Raw genomic sequence first — 10,499 nt, 5'->3', positions numbered from 1 at the left:
CTCATTTCTCACCGGTCCGAGGCATGCTTCCAACCGGTCCGAGGCATGATTCCAACCGGTCCGAGGCATTTCCAACCGGTCCAAGGCATGATTCCAACCGGTCCGCGATACATTTCCAACCGGTCCGAGGCATGATTCCAACCGGTCCGCGATACATTTCCAACCGGTCCGCGATACATTTCCAACCGTACCACGGCACAGCCCCCTGCCCCCCACGCTCATATAGTGGACGATCCCAGATGGGTCAAGGGTCACTTGTGTTGTGAATGTGAACAGCCAGTCGTCGATGTTGAAAACTTTTTCAGTGCTTCCTTCTGACTATCACCATCTCTAAAAACACACGCGTGCAAACTAAAAGGAAGCCCTGATTGTCAATATCAACTACAATCGACGGACAGTAATAGTGGGCGTTAGATATTCCTTTTTGCCCCTCCCGTGTCAGACGTTAAATGGCTACTTTGCATTCAACCCGGAAAGGACGATATAGTGGGCGTTGACCTCGCTAGAAATCTGCCTGTCGTTGACTCAACAATGCTACCACCACACACACACACTTTCACCACAAAACAATGTTGTGAAATATGCACATTTAAATATTGGCCATAAAATTCATTGACAGAAACATACGGTCGATAATACAAAACATATTCTTGTTCAGTCACGGGAAAATCCTGTTATAGCCCCAGCCGTGAATAAAATCGAATGTTATGGAAATGCTATCATGTCCAAACGGGATTATAGGACCAATCTGTTACTAGTAGTCTGTGTTGTCTACTAGTATGAACTTTCATCAAATGACTCGATCATGCGATATGCTGAAAGGATTAAAAAAAACCGTGGCCAACTTTAACTTTTGCCACCGTCGGATTGTCCTGCGAGACAGGTCCGTTTATTTCAGGTTAAGAATCTGAAATAACACAGAAACAAAATGCAAGCTATAGTATAACGTTATATAAAAGGAGAGCTAGCAAGGAAGAGAAGGATGCCCCCGTACCGATCCCGTCAAGTACACCGCCTACTCATATGATATAACGTTATATACTATAGTCTGTAGCACGGACAGTGTCAGGTTTGAGGTCTCGTGAACTTTAATATCATAATTTAAACAGAGCCAAGCCGGTTTTATTGCTGTCACGGTTGTTGCAACAGCAAATGCCTATGACACACGGCGACGTCGACCCGTCACGTAACACCATGGTAGCGTACCATGAAACGCGTAATCGTAATGTTACCGTTATGAAAAAGGTCCCCGATACTTTTAGCGAAGGACATTATCCTTGAAAGTTTATATTTTCGCAGTTCACATCATTCAACACGAGTGACCCTCTGCCTAGCCTCTGATGCAGACTCAACCCGGCTGTTTTCTTTTTCAAGTTATTGTTTTTAGACTGTTAATAGTATTATATTTTTTTTCTTATTGCTGGCCTGGACCTCTCTGCATCGGAGGCTACCCTCTGCCGCCGTAGCGCGAAAGGAAATTCTGTCGAGGAACGCAGGGCAGCGCGTAAGGCAGGAAATTCTGTCGAGGAACGCAGGGCAGCGCGTAAGGCAGGAAATTTTGTTGAGGAACGCAGGGCAGCGCGTAAGGCAGGACCGGTTAGAATTCTACCGCGGCACTAGGCACCTCGGCACGTAAGGAAATGTATCGCGGACCGGTTGGAATCATGCCTCGGACCGGTTGGAAATGTATCGCGGACCGGTTGGAATCATGCCTCGGACCGGTTGGAAATGCCTCGGACCGGTTGAAATCATGCCTCGGACCGGTTGGAAGCATGCCTCGGACCGGTGAGAAATGAGTTGAGGAAGCTGTCTAGAATTGTCGTTTTGGTCTTCCGTAACACTTGCGCCACACGACGCCACTACATATATAGCCGGTATATGTATAGCCGATACTTGCAGAAATTCTTCAACGTTTTCTGAGACAAACAATTTTACGATAGAACTGCAACCCTAACAAGACTTCCGCGACCTCATATATCCATGAACTGTTCTGTTTATACAAATGACTTACACATTTACATGATATATGCTTGGTCATAAACACCTTTATCTAACTTAGACATGATGCAATATTGTCAGTCCTATCATTTTCCACTTGGATGAATTCTGGCACTTTTGCATTAATTATGCAAATCATTAATTTATTTGCATAATTGGTATCTGCTGGTGCTCCACTTGCCATAAACTACATATGTACATGTATTTGAGTCTTATAATGGAAAACACTGCAAATATAGATTTTCCTTATTAGTTATGCAAATTAAGTGTTGATTAGCATAATTTGCACATCATTGTGTACATCTCTGTCTAAGCTACCTGCAAACTAAATATTATGGAAATCCGTCGTCCCTTCGTTCAGTTATTCTCCTTAGAAGATTTTCCAAATAACGCCACTGCAGTTCCAGAGCAAGCTGCTAGGGGGCCCAAACCTACACCACTTCTTTATTACATCACAAGCTATCTGCCACCCAAAAATCAAGACCACAGCACGTCCAGGTCTAAAGATACAACAACGGAAGTTCTGCTGCAGTACCAAGGTCGCATACCAGGGGGCCCAAAATAGACCTTGAATTTCGGCTTCACAACAGCCGCCCACATACCAAATATCATCATAATCCATCCGGAGGTTCTTGAGTTATGCTGACTACAATAGTCCGGAAACACAAACACAAACACACACACACACGCGCCAAAAACAATATCTCCATTTTTTCATGGAGATAAAAAGGCCCTACGAACAAGTGTAGCGGTGCCCTAACAAGTAGCGTCTCACAATGGGACAAGTGTTATATTCGCGGTTGGGAAATGAAGCAGAGAATAGCCAAGGACATATGCCTCATGGCTTAAAAACGGGTTAAGATAAACGAAAGTGGCCAATAGACGGGGAATATAAAATACGGGAACAACGTCACCGTAACTGTATAGGTGTCTGTGGTATTCAACAGACGACGCATAAAAAACTGACCACAACAAAATACGGGAACAACGTCACCGTAACAGTAACTGTATAGGTGTCTGTGGTATTTAACAGACGACGCATAAAAAACTGGCCACAACAAAATACGGGAACAACGTCACCGTAACTGTATAGGTGTCTGTGGTATTTAACAGACGACGCATAAAAAACTGGCCACAACCAGCCAAATGCGTGGTCAGGAAAATATACAAAATACGGGAACTAAGTCACCGCAACTGTATAAGTGTCTGTGCCACTCTGTGGTAATTTAACAGACACAAATGACCAAAAGGAGAAAATCGATAAGATTAAAGTAGCCAAGGCCGTGTAACAATGGGAAAGAAAAAGAAGCACACCGATTACGGACGAGAAATAAAGAAAAGCGACAAACGGCCAATGACAGTAAATCACAATAATATCTGTATCTGTATAGCCGGTATAACCGCCCTTCGGCGTAACACACCAGCTTACAACAACAATATCAAATAACCAATGGTCATATAATAATAAATGGTCAAGGCGAATATCGATCGAGAAAACAACGAGATAACCATGGCCGGAAAATACAACGGACGGGAAAGAAAATAGAAGCACACCGATCATGAACAGGAAAGAAAATAGAAGTCACAAACGAATAAAAAACGGCCAATGGGACACGATCGATAGAATGGCAATGACGCCACTGCTGAATGAAACAACGGGCAAAGAAAATTAAAGAACACCGATCATGTACGAGAAAGAAAATAAGAAATGACAAATGCCGATGACGGATGATATACCAAAAAGCCAACACCGCTGGCCACAACCAGCCAAACGTGTGGCCAGGAAAATGTACAAATTACGGGAACAACGTCACCGCAACTGTATAAGTGTCTGTGGTATATAACAGACTGGCCGAAACCGGCCAAACGTGTTGTCAGGAAAATATACAAAATCTGGGGACAACGTCACCGTAACTGTAAAGGAGCGGGTTGGTGGGATGTCAAGTGTTCTGTTTCAGATCTATGCACGACGCGAAGGGATAATGAGCCTGTCAATTAAACGCTGCCTAGATATTTGATAGCTGTGTCAATGCCCCCCCTAACACTTTCATAATACAAATGGAGAGATAATCCGATCTATACACGATATGGTAGTAGATGGTCATGCAAATAGTCGATGGATAATGAATGACCAACAGCCAATGGCAGCAACGGTAGTTAATTTAACGAAAGCCATAACCGATAACACAACGTGTAGGGGAGGGAATGAATATGGGCCATAATCCAATCCAATCCATACTCGTATCACACCTAAAAAGGTAGGGCGGGATGGGAAGAAAAAACGTGAAAGGAGAAAAATAAAGCGAACAGTCACAAACGAGCCCCTCTATTAAAACGTTGCTTTGTAGCGGAATATTTAAGTTTCACACTCGCCGCGTCTTTTCTCCGGGGGATGGGTGGGAGGGAAAATTCACGTTCATGAGTTAGGTGACGCGTCCAGGAGATCCGGCCGCCTAGTTGCCTGGCGGGGAAAGGGGTTGTGAGAAGTTCTGACTTGAGACCCCCCCCAAGTCTATTCCACGTGCAAAGCTGCTCTCTGATTGGTCGCCTTTCATGCGCTTGCCTCGTGATCAGGGGGGTGAGAAGTAAGTGGACCAGCGGCCCGTCACTACAGGGCCGAAGTAAATCAAAGCTCTGTTCTTCTCGTACGGAATAAAATCTGTATTTCGGCGTTTTTTCTCGCCAAACCGCTCCGAATCGTTTAATTATGACTTAGAACAGCTTATTAGGCTGTTCTACGTCGTTTCCAATGCAAATCCGATTTTTCCCCGACAAAAAATGGGAAGGTGATAATTCGTCGCAAAAGCATTGTTTTAAGGTCTATTTCGACGTTTTGAAGCCCAATACGGCCTTTGCGGTGAAAAATCCATGTCGGCGTTTTTTCTCGCCAAACCGCTCCGAATCATTTGATTATGACTTAGAACAGCTTATTAGGCGTTATTTCATTCCATTACTATCAATGTTCTTTGCTAAAGCAGTTAAGGTTATACTTTAGAGAACGTATAAACAATGCGTATCCTGTTTACTTGAGAAAGAAATCCAAGAATTTCACACTTTTTCGCTAAATGTTATCTTTGAGCAAGTCATATTCATCTACCGGAAAATACTTAGTTTCTTGATCTATTTTAGCGTTATCGAAAAAAAAAGCAAGCATTAAAGCTACTCCAATCAGTTGCGTAGCAGGAACAAGGCAGAAAAACAAACTCTATGTCAATTGATTCAACTGTTTAGTTTAAATCTGGTACATTTTTCCTTTCATAGACTTTAATGATGAGCGTTGCGATGTTTTCTTGACAATTAGAGGTCATGAATAAACGTCGGTTATCGATTTGAAGCGTGCAGAGTCCATTACCTTCTGGTCTCGGACCGGAGTTTCACCCTCAGGTCGACGGGCTACAATTCCGCCAAGAAAAGTAGGACGGATAATGTAATCACATGGGCGAAAAGCAGTTTTCTGCTGCTTTCCGATGTATTTATCGGTATTGTCCGTTGTCCCTTTAGTTTGGGTAGAAACCATAGTAAAATGAAAATTTTGGACCCGAAAATTATCATTTTTTACACTTTTTTGATCGAACCTGCTCGGAAAAAACGAGTTTTCCTGGGGTCATATGCTGAGAAAGCTTAGTAATTGGTGTCTCTGAAAAAAAAAAGTCATATAACTTTTTCGCAATCTCCGATGACGCAAATTCGGTGAAAATGCATTAAAAACGATGCTATTTGGGTCATCAGGCGAAAAAATCAGGCGCACCACCGTTGGCGCCGTTTGACTAATACAAACAAGCCTTCGATGGCGAACCAACTTCACCAGGCCCAAAAATACTACAACTCATGTGCTTTTCAGGAGATACAGAAAATCTATGCACAGCTAAATCGATCACCAAGCAATAAGGGCCAGAAATCAGAGTGACGGACCACGCACTTCCGGCAGATTACCGGGTCATGACCCAACCCCCCCCCTCCCCCGGTCAGATGTGAACTCCGACCCGGAACCTTCTTACTTTCGGACGCTAAGAAGAATTGTCGTAAAATAGATTTTGCGGCACCCTGGCGGCTGGCGGCGCCTCTTGGGAAGTGTGAAAAGGGACCGGCTGATCTCGCCTCATTCGAGGTAGAATTATAAGAATAGAACACGTTGTATTCTTTCACCAACCACTTCTGTATTTGATCCTTTCACAATACCGTTTCCTTACAATTAAATTTCTATCGATTTCATTTTTTTGCTACATATTTCGTTCCATTTCGCAATTTCTGTAGTTCCATTTCATTCCATTTTGTTACATTTCATTCTTTCTGTACATCCGTTTTCCTTACGTCACCAAACTATGTGCTCTATGTTACGTCATGTAGCAAAATGTGTGCTCTATGAAACGTCATGTAGCAACAGCGCACCACAAGCCACTCGGAGAGTGAAGTATATATTGGTGACTGCGGAGAAACTACTGCTATACCAGGTAAAGTACGATGAAAAGCTGTGTTATAAAATGTTTAACATTTGCAAATATACAAATGTAACTGCCTCCTTTGTCAGTACTGGACAACCAGTACGGAAGTGGTCGTCAGAACAGGAGACTTTCTCAGTAACTGGACTTCCTGTGCTGGGCAGCTTCAGTACTGGGAACCCTCCTGTCAGGACTATGGCGGTTCATACCAGTCAAAAGCGAAATACAGTGTATTTGAGCGAAATACAGTGTATTTGGCTTTCAAATACACTGTACTTCGCAAATACACTGTATTTCGCCAAATACAACGTATTTCACCCAAATACAGTGTATTTCGCTTATAGTTATACACTGTATTTCGCTAATACACTGTATTTCGCCAAATACAACGTATTTCATCCAAATACACTGTATTTCGCTAATATACCGTATTTCACCCCAAATACAATGTATTTGCGAAATACAGTGTATTTGCGAAATACAGCGTGTTTCGCCAGATACAGAGTATTTCGTCCTAAAGTGATGTATTAGACCCAGTACAATGTATTTCACCGTATAGACCCAGTACAATGTATTTCATGTATGTATTTGGGACTTGATTAAATATTTCAATTTTGGAGCTATCATGTCGTGACATCGCCTTCAAAACCTATAGTTGAGAAGTCAGTTTGTCTGGCAATACTTCTGTCAAATTTAGTGCCGTGTTGACGATTACAACTGTTTCATTTAAGAATTAGAATGTCTGGAATTGTTTTTGCATTTCGACTTGTTCAGCAATTTAACAGAGACGGAATCTGATAGTTCTTGCAAATAGTTCCATCCTCCGTTGATTCTAATTATTTACCTCTTACAACATCTATAACATACTCAATGTTGCGAAGTGAATGCGAACTAATACTGCTTAGGAGAAGTAAAGCACTTGGAACAGAGGCGGGGTCGTGGAAAAACGGTAACGGAAGTTACATACTGTCGTCAGAAAGCGTGTTCACCAGACGTAAGTCGCCAAGTTGTAATTGATCGAGTTTCTTGGGACATACGGACTGGCAAACTCTAATTGTTTAAAGTAAATAAAAGGTACTTTTCTGCGTCATGTGAACCTACCACGTAGATACGGTCAACGTATATTTCACAGTCTGTATGGCTACTCGTGTACTGAAAAATCATGTTCTTGACCTTTACAGTACGTGGGAGCAATGCCTTCTCTGATAACTTAACTGCTAGTAACCACAAAGAGCCTATTGTCTCATTTTCTGTTAAATTTCTGACCTGAGCGTTGAGGAGAAATGAGTCGTACGCAGACGACTTATGTATTATTTGTCCATCTGACAAAGCAGTAGTGGCGAAGTATTGCCATGTATATGACATTTAGCTCTGCAAACCTAATGTACTGGGTCTAATTATTCTGGCGAAACACGCTGTATTTCGCAAATACACTGTATTTCGCAAATACATTGTATTTGGGGTGAAATACGGTGTATAAGCGAAATACTGTGTATTTGGGTGAAATACAGTGTATTTGGCGAAATACAGTGTATTAGCGAAATACAGTGTTTCAGCGAAATACAGTGTATTTGGGTGAAATACGTTGTATTTGGCGAAATACAGTGTATTTGCGAAGTACAGTGTATTTGAAAGCCAAATACACTGTATTTCGCCCAAATACAGTGTATTTCGCTTTTGACTGGTATGAACCGCCATACTATGGACTGGAAACCGAGTGCTGAGACTCTAACGAGCGTCTAACGTTATTTTCAGGGCTTAGTCAACCTTTAATTTAGTAAACTTAGAACTTTCACAGTAGACTAGATAACTTTTTAGACTCCCATGTATTTCCAAGTACTTGTTTGTCTGCAATTAGCCTTCGGGCATAAAGTTGCAATAAAGTTATTATTATTAACGTTATTATCAAAATGTACAGACAACTATTATATATAAAATCCAAAACTGTCCAGTCGGTCCAAACAATGGATCATCCTTGCCAGTACTAATAGAACGTGAGTACAGGACGCCCAGTTCCGAAATAATTTGAGGTCTCGGCTTCCAGTACTGAAGAGTCACTATTTACTGGTAAATCCAGTACGGAACCCGAACATCCGCAAATCGGCACTCGGTTATCCAGTGCTGAATGACCTCCGTACTGGGTAACCAGTACCGAATGACCGTTGACCTAGCCGGAACGCAAATTCGTACTGGAACACGAGTGCCAAGAGGAGTTAAGCTCTGGAACCCGAGTACCGAAACAAATTCAGTTCTGGACGTCCAGTGCTGACGAAGCTTCGGTACTGGAATAAAGCCGTTCCGTACTGGAATTCTTGTACGGAACTTCCTTCCGTACTGGGGGTCGAGTATCGGCAGCATTTTCTCCACGGGTTCCGTACTGGGCGCCCAGTAAGGAGCCGGTTACATCTGTACATTTGCTTAGCATTTATTCAATTTAATCCAGTAAAGGGATGAGCGGCCTAAATTGGAATATGACCTTCCTACCTGGCCGAAAGGATCTACTCTACTCTACTCTACTCTACTCTCTTAATGCTTGCAATCATATAAGGGTAAGATCGGCTTGCATAATTTTTGCAATGATAGGGATGCATTGAGAGAGTTTGATAGCCTACATGTATAGTCAAGGAGGTTATATAGGGGCATTGGTATTAAGTTCAAATGAGTGCAGCTAAAAATATGTTGTTTGTGTTGTCGTTGCCAGTGTTTCACTCGGTAATTAGTTGAAATTTCTTTCCATTATTTGATATTCTAAAATATTCCGGGGGGGGGGGGGGGCATGCCCAACTATTTTTTTAGCCCGCACTCTTTGGGCATCTACACGCGGAGTAATTCACGCAGATGAGACCTTAAAAACCAACGAATTCGAACACCTTTCGAACCATTTTCATTTTCAACGGAATCGTTCCATGGCGTTGCTAAGGGGATTGCCGAAAAAGCTGGGCCTGTCTACCTGGCCTGTCTACCCTGGCTGTCTACCTTTTTGGGGCCCCAAGGGTACGCATGGGGTTTTGGGCTTTAATGGAATTTCCTTGAGGGAAAACTGGGTCAATGCAATTCCAGATGTGTGTGAGCTGAATGGAAGACAATGCCTATTGGGTTGGGGCGGGGGTGTGAGTGAAGCTGGTAAAGCAATTCCACCAAGACTCGAAAAAAAGTTCTAAGTACATGTATACAATAGAATGTTCCTGAAATGTTAAAGAAAATTGAAGTAGAAAGTAATACAAGGAAGCAAAGAAAACTGGTAGGATGAGGCAGACAACAATAGGACCTTTGTCACGACAGCTAAATTCACAACAGATGTCTGACACTCCTGGGGGTTGGACCCACTTTACACTGAGTCCACTTCAGATAATCCGAACTGGTTGTCTTTAGACCTACGGGCGGAAGGGCAGTGCGCCACCCATGGTGCAAGATATTACAGTCGCTCCTCATATTCTTATGTTTGCTACAAGCGTTTTCTGGCATATGAAATCGTACGGGCCCAACAAAAAAAGGAGGATGAGACGCATGTACAGGGACAGGCAAGACCAGGCTTGAACCCGCCGGCGTTCGTCCTCGCCGCACTGGGAGTATTGTCCAGTATCAGGGTGAAGTGGCAGAAGTTAGGGTGGCAGAAGTTGGCAGAAGTTGGCAGAAGTTACGATGATTACCGAGTAGTTTTGAGGCGTCCGTGAGTCAGATGTGACGTCATCTTAACTTCTGCCACTAGCCTGGGTAGGGTGGCAGGTGGCAGAAGTTGGCAGAAGTTAGGTGACGTCATCCTAACTTCTGCCACTAGCCTGAGTAGGGTGGCAGAAGTTAGGGTGGCAGAAGTTGTCAGAAGTTAGGTGACGTCATCCTAACTTCTGCCACTAGCCAGGGTAGGGTGGCAGGTGGCAGAAGTTGGCAGAAGTTAGGAAACGTCACCCACTGTTCAAAACTGTAGAACAGTTATGTTGTAAACTTCGGTAACTTCATTAGCAAAATGACAGGATAGTTTCCTTTTCCATGCTTTTCCAAAAGACGGAAATTCTTTTCATGACCCACGTTCTCTCTTTAGTGATTAACAATATTCAAGTTATA

The 10,499-nt window shown here is 43.0% G+C and overlaps 1 protein-coding gene across 3 annotated transcripts in view; it reads left to right on the top strand.

Annotated features, from left to right (window-relative positions):
• The first annotated feature begins 6,317 nt into the window (after positions 1-6,317).
• LOC136431428 (armadillo repeat-containing protein 3-like) overlaps positions 6,318-10,499 on the top strand; it is an 84,314-nt gene continuing 80,132 nt past the window's right edge. For all 3 annotated transcript variants that reach the window (XM_066422801.1, XM_066422800.1, XM_066422799.1), the window contains exon 1: positions 6,318-6,449. The gene's annotated coding sequence lies outside the window, so the exon portion shown is untranslated. The remainder of the gene's footprint in view (positions 6,450-10,499) is intronic.

This window comes from Branchiostoma lanceolatum, chromosome 3 (genome assembly GCF_035083965.1).
Source record: "Branchiostoma lanceolatum isolate klBraLanc5 chromosome 3, klBraLanc5.hap2, whole genome shotgun sequence".
NCBI classification, from domain to species: domain Eukaryota; kingdom Metazoa; phylum Chordata; class Leptocardii; order Amphioxiformes; family Branchiostomatidae; genus Branchiostoma; species Branchiostoma lanceolatum.
This window is presented reverse-complemented; position numbering and strand designations above follow the sequence as displayed.